Raw genomic sequence first — 14,864 nt, 5'->3', positions numbered from 1 at the left:
TTCGAGTGTCCTGTTATTACTTCATCATCCAGGGAAAGAATTGGGGCCCTCCTGAAGCCTCCAGTCCTTTTCCCTGCCTCTCCCTCAGGGCTTTACAGAAACACCTCGGAAGCCTAGTGGTTCAGGACAGCAAAACGGAGGGCCCCACCAAAGCGGCCTTTGTGAAGGAGGCCTTCTCCATCCCCAATTTCATCCCACTAACACTGGCACTCATCAACCAATTTCCGTCACAGAAGACGGAAAGGTAAAACGATGCTCTCAATGGCTTCCTGGAAAGGTAGCCTTCCCACCGCTGGGACAAGTCGCACCCTTTCACAAACCACTTCTCACTTCCCAGACAGGAGCCCGGTAGTCTTCGGGAATAAACACAGGCAAAGAACAAGCGAGAGTGAGCAGGCTTCAAGCCCTGCCTACGTCGTGATGGGGTATCTCGGGCACAGTTGCCCGCAGGAGTCTTCCTAGCGGGAGGATCCCACACCCTCCCGGAGTGGCGGGAGCTCAGACCTCACGACTCCCTTCAGAGAGCTGCGAAAGGCCAAGCCGTTAGACTGGCTACAGCCCACAGCGACTCTTTCCTGGGTCCTGACCGGGATCTTCAGTGGGCTGTAGCTTCGAGTGCGGAAGCCCTATTTGGTCCTGCCACTAGAGATTTCAGATGTGTCACAACCCCCTGAATCGTCAGAGCCTCGCTCCCACCTTCACCACGCTCACAGAGCCTGGAGGGCTCCTGCGACCCCCTCGCCCTGCCCCCCCTACTGCGCAGGCGCCGCGTCCTCACACGCTCCGCCTGGCCTCTTTCAACTGGTTCCTGTGGGTCTGGCGGGGATCGGGGGCTGCGCTCCGTGGAAGGGTCACAGCTGTTGGGGTTGGGGTGCTAGGGCTCCATCGAGAACACCTTAGAGAAGCAGCTCTTGGGGCAAAGGCTGCAGTACCGAAGAGAAGGTTGGGGGAAGGGCCCCGGCTCGCAAAGGCGATAGGGGCACGCGCGCGTGGGAAAAGAGCGGCCACAAGGGGAAGGCCCCTGGGGCCGCCAAGACCCGTCCGAGTCGCTGGGAACCGCGAGGGAGGAGGGCCATAGGATGTTAGTACTGGGATTAGCGCCCCCTCCCGTCCCTCTCGAGGAAAGGTCCCCCTCCTCCGGCTCAGGGACAGGTTAGAGGGGCCTGCCTCCACTGCCGCTTCCGTCTCCCCGACCCGGCCTCCTGGAGAGAGCGCTCGTTAAAGCCGTTTCACCGACAGAATCGCTGCGCCGGGGAGCATGGGGGTTGGGAAGGACTCTCGGGCTCAGCGCTTCGCTCGGTGCGCGCCTGGAGAGAGCCCAGAGCCAGGCCTTTCCCCTGCCCTCTGTATCCGTCTCCGGACAGCAACGTGCCTGCCGCGAGGGCCCCGGGGGGGGGGGGGGGGGGTCGGGGGGTAGGGCTCGAGCCATTCCTGGGAATGGAGGGAGAAGAGAGTGAGGAGGGATGGCTGCCCTTGGCAACTCGTGCTGGTCGTGCTGCGAAACACCTCAGCAGCCCCTGACGCCAGGAGAGCTCAGACTTCCTTCCGGAAACCACTATTTTTTGGCAGAAAGTTGAATGGGGTAGCCTCTGGGGGAGGTTGCATTCACTGGTGCCCTAGTGCCCTTGGCTAGCCTCACCCTAGGAGACGAACTCGAGTGTCCTCTGGGGGTTACCCACCTCCCACCGCGCAATGGCGGCGCCAAGGGCAGTTTGGGGGTATCTTAGCCTGCTAGTGGTTTCCACTGAGCTTTTCCTCCACTGTCCTGTGCTTCAGTTTCCTCATCTGGTAGAATAGAGTTTGAAAGACTCTCCTTCACTTTGTTGGTTTTTTTTTTTTTTTTTTGAGCGTTAAATAAGATAATCCTTGAAACATTTAACACTGACATGTTGTTAAGTGCTTGTTAATGTTACTATCGTTGCTTTATATGACTCCGACTGCGACTTTCAGACATGTCCCCTAGTTCCTCCCAGAATCAGATGTCCAGACCTGACTGGAAAATGTACCGCCAGGGGCCTCAAGCTCCATAGCAGGGTGTACCTCTCCAGACAGCCCCGAGGCTAGAGGAGGGTTCTGAAACCAGGTGAGGTAACGTTCTCTGAGAGTTCCAGAGCCTGGTGCAGCAGGGAGCTAAGGCAGAGACATTTATTTTTTAAAAGGTCCAAGAAAAATTAAAGGGAATCGAGTTTATTTCGGTGCGAGAGGAAGCTGGAGAAACCCAATCGTCTTAATGTCACCCCCATGACTTGTTAAGACACTGGCACTGCAGTGAACTCTACGGCCTGCCTGGCCCAGAGGTTGATTTATTTTTGTCTTAGGTCGGTTGGGTTTTTCAAGATCCAGGTGAGAAGAGAGGGAATATGCGATTGGGGGGTGGGGGGGAGTGCCAGGGTAGGCAACGGAGGACAGAGCGTTTGAGCAAAAGTCACAGAAAAGCATATTTTTCCCAGGAAGGCATCAGAACTTTTGTTTTTAAGATTTTTTATTTTTAAGTAATCTCAACACTCAACCTGGGGCTCAGACTCAACCCCAAGATCAAGAGTCGCATGTTCTACTGACTGAGTCTCCCCTAGCGCGCCAAAGCCTTTTTCTATAATTATAGTTTCCTCATACTGATGTTTATTGTGGGGAAATTAATCATGTCTTGATATCATTAAGTGACCAAAGATCCCATGATAGCATGTTCACTTTGTCACCAACTTCCTGTTTGGGCATCAGGACAGCACCACTTTTTTGCTCAAATATCTTCAGTGAGGAAAATGCTTGAGAGTTTTCTAAGAATCTTATCAAGTTCAGATCCCAAAATCATTCAGGAAAAGGAAACTCATTAGACAATTAGGAGTGGTCTTGGGGGTTACTTCTCAATCTTCCAGTAGTCTTGCAAACATATACAACAGCTGCATAGAAAAAAAGAAAGAAAAAAAATCATCTTAGGATGCAAGTTAATCAAATGTAAATATGAGGAGGGAGATGGATTTGAAACTTGTCTTGCATTTTTGGCTTCTTTAGATCCAGTGAGACTCTGTATGAGCCAACATGCAGGGCAAGAATATTTATCAGTTCAAAACAAGTCAGGCAGGGCTGTGCATGGTTCTGAACCTCATAATGAATGGGCAGACTTGGGAAATGTTTGCAGAGGGAAAAAAGCAAAATTGGGTAAACTTCTATGGGTTTGGCTGTACCATGCAGTTGTAGGATAATGGCAAAAAGAAGGGTTAAAAAAAACACTAGTAATATTATTGGATGATTTATATAGAATATCAGAAGGATGACCCAGTTTTTCCTTGTTTGTGGCTGACGGCTGGCCCAAGCAAGATCAGATTAGCCAGATGAAGATAGTGTTTCTTGCCAGAACAGGGGAGAAAATGCAGACAGCTCAAACTCCTTGGCTTAAGCCACTGCAAGGTCTTGCTCTGGGGGAGGGCAGGGTTAATGGAGGTCTCTAGCTTTTGCACTCATCAATGTATTCAGTAAGTGTTTAAAAATGCACCCAGCATATTCTCAAAAATGTTCTGCCTGAAATGTGCATATTTCTAAGTCATGAATAATAGGTATCTGCCCCTGAAAGATTTGCTTATTTATTTCCTCTGAGGGAAACAAGGAAAGTTACCTAATGCATGATGCACAGAAACAATTCTCAATCACACTGCAGCCACTTTCACCTGAGAACGTTTAAGTGTTTCAAATGCTCTATAAAAATTTCCCCTACATTTTCTGCTGGTGCATTTAGTAAGCAAGGAATCCATAGTCAAATGCTGTCTATCATTCAAAAAAAACCCCTGCCAATTAAAAAAAAAAAAAAACTGTTGTAGAAAAACAGAGCTTTCTTTAAGTGTGAAATATCATTTCATTGTGAAAAGTTAAAAAAAGGAGCGGTAATCCAACTTCCGGATACTGTTCTGAATTATTTCACCAGACCCTTTTAAAAGGGGATTAGCAGGGCTTTGGGAGCAAAATCCTTCTGTTTTATTCAATCTCTGATTTTATGTTATAATTACTGGTTGTAAAGACTCTGGAATTAGTATGCAGGCACCGTCAGGACACGATGCAGGTGCTATTCTAATGGTTCAGCTTTTTTAATTAAGAAAAGAGGTAAGAAAATTGAATCATAAAAACACTTTTGTGAGAGCTGAGAACATTGAAACGACTGCATGAATAAAGCCTTTATACCTTCCCCTGACAGGTCAGCTACCAAGGCACTGACTTACGACCTTTTCAGGGCCAGACAATAGTTAATAGCTTTCTCACCTTGTCCCCACCAAACCTTTTCTTTTAGGACAGACCTTATGGAAATCGCTTTAAGTTGCTTGACTTCCACACACACACACACACACACACACACACACACAAATATTGCAGTTAGAATAGATACATATCCATATTGAAATGCCTGTTCCTAGGTTCTAACTACAGATGTCTTATTCTCTGGATCTTTTCTCATGAGTGGAGGAAGAGGGGTGTATGGGAGACAGAGATAGTGTATGGGGGAATGGAATCTTCCCTGAAATACCCATATAGGGTATAGGGAGAAGCAGGACCAAGGCCAAGGTAGATGCCCCTCTCAGTTATTGGGAAGACAAAACTAGAAAGATTGGCAGGGGCTGCCCGCTGTTCTGCACTTCTCTGAAATGGGCTCTTCTTGGAGGATTTAGCTTGAAAGCAAAGCTCTTCTTGAAGACAGCCTGTCAGTGGATGTGTCTTAGTCCTTTGTAAGTTCCTCCAGCTCTCCAGTCACCCCTAGATGATCATCATCTTTGAGTAAAGTTGTTCTTGCCCGTGATACTTCAACACATGTCCCCAGCTCGCCCCCAAAGTAATGTTGGAGGCCCAGCAAACTTGCCACAAGACCATGGACCATGGGCCTATTCTTGGGCCGGGGGACTCCCATGACTCTCCTATCCCAGATCTGAACTCTCAGGGAAGCCCTCACTCTGTTCTCCTTAGGCTCCTGTAAAACCCCACCCATCGCTTTTTCTTTTCTTTTCTTTTCTTTTTGAATCTGAACAGGGTATGTGACTGGGGACCTGGTCCACGACCAGCAACCCAGGCCTTGCCCTTTCCGAGGAGGCCTGTCTCGCCAGGGCCCAGCCTAGGACAATGCGAGTATTAGGATATCAGCCGCCCTCGCAATGATCACGCGTTCAACGATTTTGTTTTCACGGCTGAGGGGGCTTTTTTCCAATGTAAATCAAGCGCTTTAGTTATTAAGGCCGAACACTAATCTCCAACAACCTTGACATAATGTGGCCGGGCGCGCCGGCCCACTTCGCACCTGCAGTCTGAATAGGGCGCCTTGTCAATGGGGGACACGCTTGTTGCCCCGGCTTGCAAAGGAGGGGAGTGAATAAGTCAAGCTTTGTGAATGCCCATGCGCGCTCTCCCTCCCGCCTTTGATCACGGAAAATGTCTTCTAATTTGTCCCTTTTTCATTGTAACAACGTTTTCAAGGCCCTTTCTATTTTTTCCGATCCACATTTTTATAAAGAACATAAATCGCCCCCCAAAACAAAAGGGGCACGCCCTGGCCAACTGGCGCCATCACGCTTCAGTGTTTTGTGGCCCTGGAAAGTTTGTTGCTTCTTGAAGCTGCCCTCATGGCAAACCCTGGCTGGAAGGCCCCCATAGTCTAGAGCTCCAGATCCCGGTTTCTGGGAGGAGAGTGATAACTGGCTGAGGGAAGGGAATGTAGAGAAGACTTTATTTGGGGGGAGGGGAGAAGGATGAGGCCTAGGGTAGGCGTCAGAAGGGCCTTGGAGCTAAGATTCATGTGATCAAGACCCAGAAGCAGATGTGTCCCTAGGGGAGGTTATGCCACTTCCTGGCCTCTCCTGAACTCAGCAGGCAGTTCCCCGACTCCGTGGAAGTGGAAATGAGTTATCCACCTTTTATTACGCGAGGCACACGTAGGTGCTCACAGCACTCTAAGCACAGCATTTCTCAACAGCTTCTCCCCTCTCATCCTGTTACTCCTGCAATTGGCAGTGGTTCTGAATCCTCCACAGAACCTGGGAACTGGGGAGTATCTGGGGAGGCTACCTGCCTGCAGACACTCCCCTAGGTCTAGTGTGGGAAGCCAGAGCATTTTAGATACACTCTCTCCCCATAAAAATCCTACAAGAAAACAGAATCGGTGCCATTTTATCCAGGGCCATGAAGCAAGTTCTTTGCGGAATGTGGATTTTATTTGCAATTGACTCAAAAGTCTCTATCTGTGAACCCACAGGCATTAATGAAGCTGATGTCTCATTTGGCGGGATATTAATTATCAAGTTGCAAATCAATGGGAAACCTCTGCTTCTCCTCCCCCAACCCTACTCCCAACATTAAGTTTGGATTTCCAAATGTTTTGCGGAAGCTTTTGCCAGGAATACTTTTATCCTAGAGTTTTAACTGTATCCCTTTCTCCCAGATTAAATAATTTTTCTTAGAGGCAGGCAGACTGCCCCCCCCCCTTTTTCTCCCTGTTAGTCATTATTTTAGCGCAGACTCAGGGTAAGAAAACTAACATAACCCACTAATACAGTTTAAAACACTTTGATGTCTTGCCAAGAGACACAGTTCCTTCAAGAGAGAAGTCAACATTTGTTTTTCACATTAAATGGCGTTTAGTTGCCATTGGAAGAAAAAATAATTCTAAGGACCACTTTTTAATTCGATGGATAACAACCGCAGGGGTCTAAAAGAAAATAACGACGATAGCTATAGACACAAATAACTAAATTACCAAAACGTTAGTATATCTCCCGGCTTCATTAATATGTAACAGACTCCCCAGTTAATCTCCAAAAGCTAGTGTTCCCCCTGTAAAATAGCACTCTGGGACGAATTGTACATGAGATCAATCACTGCTAATGCAGGAAGGTTTACTGCAGGAAAGAAAAAAAAAAGCTATTTACACCTTCAAATAGAAGCTTTTCAGATTTAAGTGTAAGAGCCATACATCACCAAGAATAAATGATTATGAATTGGTAAATGCGCCCTCCAGCGATTAGCTATGCGATGCTATTTATCATTTCTTGGGTGGTGATGGTGGTGGAGGTTTTTTCTTCTTCTCCTTTGCCTTCTTTTTAAAATCATCTGACTGTTTGGAAAGAAAAGCTTGACAAGCAGAGGAGAAGGGTGGTGGGGGGGAACACTGCGGGGAAAGTTTGTTTTTGCATACACTCTAAGTCATCAAAACATGGCCATGCAGATATAAACAGGGTCATATAGAGAGAGAGTAATAGAAAACAGTGTAGTCCTTTCATTGTTTCATTTGTTATTAGGAAATTATTTGCCCACTGAAGTTGACACAACAGCAGGTTTTTTTTCTCTCCTCCCCTCTCTTTATTGATCCCCTTGTTCATTATATTTCTCCCTTCATCTAGTCCACGCATTCAGGTAGCTCACCATCAGCATGTTTGTTTGTTGTTTGTTTGTTTGTTTAGGAACTTTTCTTTGTGTGTGTGTGTGTGTGTGTGTGTGTGTGTGCGCGCGCGCGCGCGCGCGCGCGCGCGGGGCGCTGCAAGTCTGCGCTGGCGCTGGTGTGCGTGGCAGTGTGCCTGCGCTAGACTACCGCCCGGAGCCCGCCCAGCCACAGTTGTCCGGGGAAACCGTGCTCCTGCCAAGGCATGGGGTCAGGGACTCCTGGGGACCCCGCTTGCTGTTTGCAACACAAAAGCATATGCAGCCCCTAAACATTCCAAAAGAGACAAAGGCTGGAGCTGAGGACTGACTTCACCCTGGCTAAAACTAACCCACAGCCCACCTCCTTGGTCCAGTGCAGATCTGGAGGCAAGGGAGAGGGGGCTGAGACTCTGTTAGGGCCAGGGGCTATCAGATTTAGGCACCGGCCTTGGCTGGGGTAGGGATCGGTGTTTGCGGTGAGGGGCGCGAATCCCAGTATTAGAGTCAGAATCTGTTCTAAAGCAGGGTTCAAGGGCGACCCACGCTACCAAAATGGTGGTGTGGCGGTCGGGGATCAGTCCCGAAAACTTAGGACCCCTGGGCTGCGGAACTGTCCCCCAGCAATACGGACCTGAGGGATCTTTGGTGGGACGGCGGCAGCACTAGCTTCACCTGAAGGTGGTAGAAACGTTAACTGTCAGTTCTGAAGCCAAATGTCTAGCAAGGGGCTGGGCAGAGCAAAAGTTTGTAGGCGGGGACTCACCTGCCTACTGCTGTCGAGGCGATGAGGACACGTTAGGCCATGCCCACCTCTAACAGCTGGAAGGGTCTCTATAGGCACTCTTGAAGGGCCGCAGCCCCTCTGCATCCATTTGTGGGGTGTTGGGCGTTTGAGCTGGGAAGGAGTGGGAAGCTTTGGGAGCCAGTTACTGTGGGCTGCTGGGACTCCCTAACTGAAAGAGAAGACCAGGGCACAATTGTTACATGCACCCAGTGACCCACAAATTCGGCTTTGAGTGGTGTCAAGGTCCTTTTTCTTTAGGTTGGAGAGATTTTAATAAGGCTGGGAGGGGAGTGATAGCTGTAAGCCTGTCATAGCAGGTAACATTCCCCAAGGGATCTTTCAAGCAAACATACAGCAGGCCTTGCAGATAGTCTCAAGATTGTGGAATAAACCCAGGGCATGCCCTCCATAGGCAGGAGAAGGGCCCATTTCAGATTTAGTTTATGGTTCGCTTTTAAAGCTAATGCATTTACAAAGTGTTGTACGTGCACATACAGAAGGAAGGATGATTCCTGCCCCAACCCCTCCACCAACAAAGAAAAGTTGATAAGAATAGTTAAGAGGCTGAATCTAAAGTATCTAACCATGCATTCCCAATTTTAAAATATATTATGGAGTTATTACAAAATAAATTAATGTCTAGGGAGTTGGGAGAGAAATGAAACGTCCCCCATTTTTATTTCATGCTCTATTACATAAACTTTTCTTCCCTTTCCCCCCATGGATTCTTCTCCCATTTTGATAGCTTATGACAGGCTGGTGTAGAATGTCTGCTTGAAGGATCAGTTCAGACATATTGACCTTCAGGGAATGGATTTCTCTTTTACTTTTCAAAGCTGGTACAATTCTGTGCTTTGGGAAAGAGAAATGGAGAGAAGGAAAGAGCTCAGAAGTTTGAAAGAGGGAGCATGCATTTCTCTTGCACCTCCCTCCCCAGAAACCTTTAACAATTTGCACCTAATATTGACTCCAAGAAGGAAAAAAATGTATTGATAATAAGCCCTGTGAAGTAAGCAAATTGTCATCATGAAGATTTAATTCTACAGCTCCAGCAAAGCATATTATTCATTTACTTTCTACTGTTCTTCAAGATTTTATTCTTAATTTTAAATTTTAATGCCATTATTTTCTTCTGTACAATGCATTTTTGAAATAAAAGATTCCCTTTATGATATGTTTTCAATAGTGAGTCTCTAAAGATCTATAATATTATTATTTATCTGAATTTTGTAGCTCTGAGGGCTGTATACACGATGTAATTGCTTTAACATGTTTTCATAAATTACATTCAGAAATGTGTCATAGTAAATTACCTTTGTAATAAAATGTAAAAAATGCAAATGGCTGTTGTCTTTATTACGTTTTAAACCATTGGTTTATCTGCACTATTTCACTTGTCACTTGCACAATATGTTGGCTAAAGGGGCGGCACAGTTTGATAACAGAGAGCTGGGTCCTGTGTGTAATCTTGCAGGCACGTACAGTTTGGGTCATTTCCTCATCTCCCGCAGAAAAGACATTATCCCGCTCATATTTACATACTTTTCAATATTTGTCAAACAATCATAAATTATAAATTAATGAAATGTTCGACAGTCTTCAGAGATCAGACTAATGAAGACATTTACCTTTTTGGTGATTTTGAGTCTCATCTTTGTAAGTTTAATGACATTTTGACGCTCACGCTTTATTAGGCTTTATTAGATTTGTCCTTCACTCCCGCTGTCATTCAGATGTCTCTGCAGAAACATCACCTGCTTCAGGTACAAGAACAAATCAACTTCGACCGGGAAACCTTCAAAACAGGGGCTCTGCAACCTTAGCTTTAAGAATAAATATTGACGTCAGTCTCAAAGACCACTAGACATTTTTACAGTGAAATTTTTTTGGAGACTGCTGTTACATTTATTTCACTAGCAAGCAATAACATGGAAACTCAGATGCAAGTGTGGCTGAGATATATGTACTATGATTTCAAAGTGATTTACAGTAGCAGTATCAGGAATGAGGAAAAACAGCTCTGATCTTGGTTTTCATCTTTTGGAATTTTATGAAATTTCCTTCATATTGAGGGAGGGTGCACCGTTTGTAAACCTTCCCTTGAATTCACAGGGAGGAACTACATTTACAACCTGGCCTAAAGCAGCCGGTGGGCACCATCTCACCCAGCTTTGGTTCCTCCCAAATGCCATGCCCATTGAGGGCTTCACTGACCCTTTATGCTCAGAGGGAACAGCAGGTGTGTGCCTGCTCAGCCTAGGACAGGAAAGGGATGGTGTAAGCGCCATGTGTCCGTGAAGTTGACACATTTTCCTGGAAAATGTTGACTCCCCATGCTCTCATTATGATTGATGGCCACAGGGCTTTTTAATAAAATTATAGGTGATGAATTTAATTCAATTCAGAGAGGTCAAACGATCAGCCTTGACTTAAGATTCAAATAGTAAAGCACAGAGAACAAATGCACATCATCACCACCCATCCCAGCCTCGGTGGAAGTGAGCTGGGGCTTTGGCGCCATCTTACTCTAAACAAAGGGCAAGGAGCCCAGGAAGTCAGAATGTCAATGTCTCTGTCATCAGGTTGGGTAATTTTATTAGCTCTCTTGCAAATTTTATCAACCCGTGTTAGTACACACTACCCCGCGGCGCCACCAGACGCCCTACTTCCCTTAGCCTTGCCCGTGAGGGGCATGCATCCTTTGGGACACAGTGTCATTTGTGGAAGTGAGAAGGGGGTGCTAGAATGAGGTAGGACTCACAATCTCCCAGGGTTATGTTTAAGTAGAAAGAGGTGTGTGTGTGAAAGAGGAGAGAGAGAGAGAGGACGCGCGCGCGCGCGCGCGCGCGCGCGCGCGCGGTGCCAAAGAGACAATTTTAGCAATTTTAGAGGTGGCTGCCCCCCTGGAAGCCTTTGTACAAGTCCATTACGTCCTCTTCTGCCACCTCGGCTTTGAGCATACACGCGAGGCATTCGCTGTGGAAAGCAGGAGGCAGACTCCAGTTCCCTCTCAGAGCACGGACTTGTAGTTTAGCCTTTGCCCCTTTATAAAATATATATCAGGAATAAAACGGCGGCCTATTAAAGGCCACGATCAGAACCTATAAAAATGTTGGGAGCGACTTCGAAATATTTCCAAACACTACTATTTTAATACACAACGGAGAGTTATTAAGCGGCTTCTTGGTGAAGCGAGCATGACTTCCGCAATCATCAAAAATTGATATGTACCGCTAGTAAAGTAATTATGCGCCATCCTGAGGATAAGGGAGCGGGCAATTGTTAATCCACTTGCACACCCGTTGACTTGCAGCATCAAGCTGCAAATAGCTTAATTAAGTCATACACGTGGACTATAACCATATTGCTCCGTTGCTTTATGCACACTATATCTCAATTTATTGGGACAATTAATGCGAAGCTCCACCTCGGGCGGGTACGCCATCCACCCTGTGCCCAAGTTCCTTTCGATTGATACTTGTGCAGAAAGCCAGAACCCATCCAGAAAGCCAAGGACAAGTGAGAATTAAGAGAGAAAGAGAAAGATGTCGGATGGGGGTGGGGTGGGATTTGTGAGCAAACTTTGGCCCACCGGAGCTGTTGGAATGGGGGGCGTCATAAAAGCAGAGGCAAAAACGAGGGCTTTGGACACACCATGATTCATCATGTCTGAGCTGGTCACTATAAGCAGGGGGAGTCCCCAATAGTTTTATTATAATTGTAAAGTACAAAGCAAAGCCTATTAGTCTTAAGAAATCTTCAGCCCAGAGGGGTCTGTTAGAACAGTTACTTAAATCCACCTGACCCCACAAACATCAATTGGCTACAAGCAGTTTGTTTGAGTTCCGACTACAGAAACCTTCGGGTTAAACCAAAGCACCATACCACTATGTACAAATGACCAAGACGCAAACTTCCGACAGGAAATTCCTCTTTCCCATTTCCTTTTTGGGAGGTGTAAAAATATTCAAGGTGAAGAGCCGCTGGAAATGCTGTCACGGGCTCTGGAAGGAGCCTTGGCGACAACAAGGAGTGGACCGAGAGGGGGAGGCAACTTGACAGAGGGTCCAGCCGCCTCCAAAGGTGCGAAACTCTGAGAGCCCCGGTCGGAGGCGGACTTTGGTACCCACCCATTGAGGTCGTGGGGAACCTGAACGCCTTATACTAGGATACCAAGCAGTGCCCTAATTTGAATCTGAGGAGTGAGATACCCAAAGGAGACAAACATTGACAGGAAGTCTAGTCCTCATGGGCCCCTCAGACCCGGTGGAGATCAGAAATTGACCTTTCCACACTTAAAACGTCACAAATAAATGGGGGACTCCAAAGCGGCCGTCAAAGGGCTTCTCATAGATTTGCCACTAAACGCTGGTTGAAGCAGGCTAGCCCCACATCTTGTGGGGTTTTAGCACGGTTGCCCCCAAAGATGGGGCCATTGACTTTGATAGCAGATTTCAGAGGTGTTATCTTGAATTCCCAGCTACTGCTATGCCTCCTTCCTCCAGGGTCCGGGAGCAACGGGGGCTGCGACTTGCATTCAGGGACCGCGCCCCATTCCCCCGGCCCCCAAACCTTTGCAGGTCAGCTTTTAAGAAGGAAGATGTCTTCTCCCGGCATCCTCTGCGAAAAATAAAAATACGTGAGCGGGAAAACCGAGGTGTGAACTTGGGGTGTGCTGGGCTGACCCTCTCAGTCTCCCTGGCATCTTTCTCCCCGTTCTTTCCCTGGGTTGTTTTTCCTTCACTTCCAAAAGGTAGAAAAGCAGCGTCTCGTCTTTTCCAGAAGGGCTTCTCCAACTCAGCTTTGGAGGCTTGTTTTCAGGGTCAATGCGCCTTTAAGGGACCAGGGTTGAGGATACTTCATGTCTTCCCCGAGATACCTGGGGTTCTGCAACCTGCCCAGGAAGAGGAAAGGAGCGGCCAGGCACTCAGTGGAAGTGGGCTGGCGCGAACGGGGAGAGCTGGTCCCATTCCTGAATAGTCCAGATCTCTGCCAGCTCCAAGGATCCCAGACTGGACGCATCTGGATCTTCAGAGGCAAGACAGTGAGGACGTGGGTCTGGAGAATCACTTATTGTGAGCTTATGCTATGAGGTACCCTCAAGGGCAAAGCCTATGTCAGCATTTACAGCAAAAGACAAGAGCAGTAGCAACAACAACGCATCAGCTTAAGTATTTATCGAGCACTTTTTATGCCCGTTTTGTACTCACAGTCCTATTTCAAGCAAACGAACAAAAAACAAACAAACAAAAACCGCCACCGTTTGAAACAGGTTCTATTTCTGTGCCCATTTTAGAGATGAGGAAACAGAGTTGTAGTTTGAAAGACAGTGTTCAGGGTCCCTCAGCCGGGAAATGACAGAGCCGGTATTTGGAGCAGATTGCCGTCAAAGGGCCCACTGTTCTTCCCTGGTTTGCCTCTGCGCCTTTGAGAAAGCTGGGGTAGTCAAGGTACTGTCTGCCCTTTCTTGGCGCGGCAGGCTCCCCGAAGTCGATACAACTCTAGTGTTAATCTTTGCTCCCCAGGATCCGGCCCTTTTCCCCACACAGGCCCCCCAATCCCCTGCAATCGGGGGGTGGGGGTGGTATCTTCCAGGTTTGGATGTGCGTTGGCGGGATCCAAATCTTCAATCCGTCTGAAAACCCGCCCCTTCACCGCACCCCGTTCTCCGGCCAGTAGTGCGTCAGTCAGGCTAGGGTGGAGACCATCCGGAGGACTTCCCGGAGGTGGTGGCCAAACTCGTTGACCCGACTAAATCTTTTCAGGGCCGATGTTAAGGAGTAGTAGCCTCAGTAGCTTCAGGCCCTTCCTTCTATCTGGAAAGGAAGAGCTCCAGGTGCTGTAATCGGTTATTCCTCCTCCACCTCCCCACCCCCCACGCCCTATTTGTTTAACAAACATCTGACTCCAAGAATGCAGCTCAAGAAGGATGCACATTAATTTCACAGTTCCCACGGAACCTCTGTGGCCACACCAATCTGTGGCTCTCTGACCCCGAAGAATGTTACAGGGAACCCCTAAGAAATTTACCGAGAATACATTGCTCTGTGGGTTGGGAATGCAAGGGAGGGATCTACAAGGGTACAAGGCGGAGTAGTGAGCCAAACTCTTCTGATTTTCCGCGGTGGCAGCGAGGTAGGGGTGGGGAGTGAGGTGGGGTGGGATGAACATATGTGCACTTCTATTCCAAAGCTTTAGTTGTCCCGAGACGTCAAAGGCCGGTGGCATTTGAACCAAGAACCTGACGAAGGCCCGCAATGAGCGGGGCCTACCGCCTTCACAGTTTGCTTTGCTCCGCGCTCAAAAGTTTAACTCTTTTATCAAAGGGGAAATTGAAAAGTGACTTCTGGAAATCCTAAGATGGGGTCTCACCAACAACTTCTGGGGTGGGGAGAAATGTGGGGGACCAAAAGGGAGGTGAAAAAAAGAGCGGGGAAATCAATTGGGGAAAGAAAAAAAAAAAGATACACGCGGGATTAAATAAACTAAGAAGCTCAGCCGGCGAATTCTAGATCTGGGTTTTGAAACCAAGAGGGTCCCTCTACCTTTGGCCATCTGGCTGTTTTAAGCTCTGCCCCATGCTGTATGATTTTAGCTGAAAATCTCTTCCGTTGCAGCTTCTCTTTTATTGAATTCATCAAAAGCAAACTTTCCCTGAGTTTTTTTTTTTTTTTCTAAGACGGCTAAAATAATA

This window comes from Puma concolor, chromosome C2 (genome assembly GCF_028749965.1).
Source record: "Puma concolor isolate L17-30 chromosome C2, mPumCon1.1.hap2, whole genome shotgun sequence".
NCBI classification, from domain to species: Eukaryota; Metazoa; Chordata; class Mammalia; order Carnivora; family Felidae; genus Puma; species Puma concolor.
Note: the sequence above shows the minus strand (reverse complement) of the source record.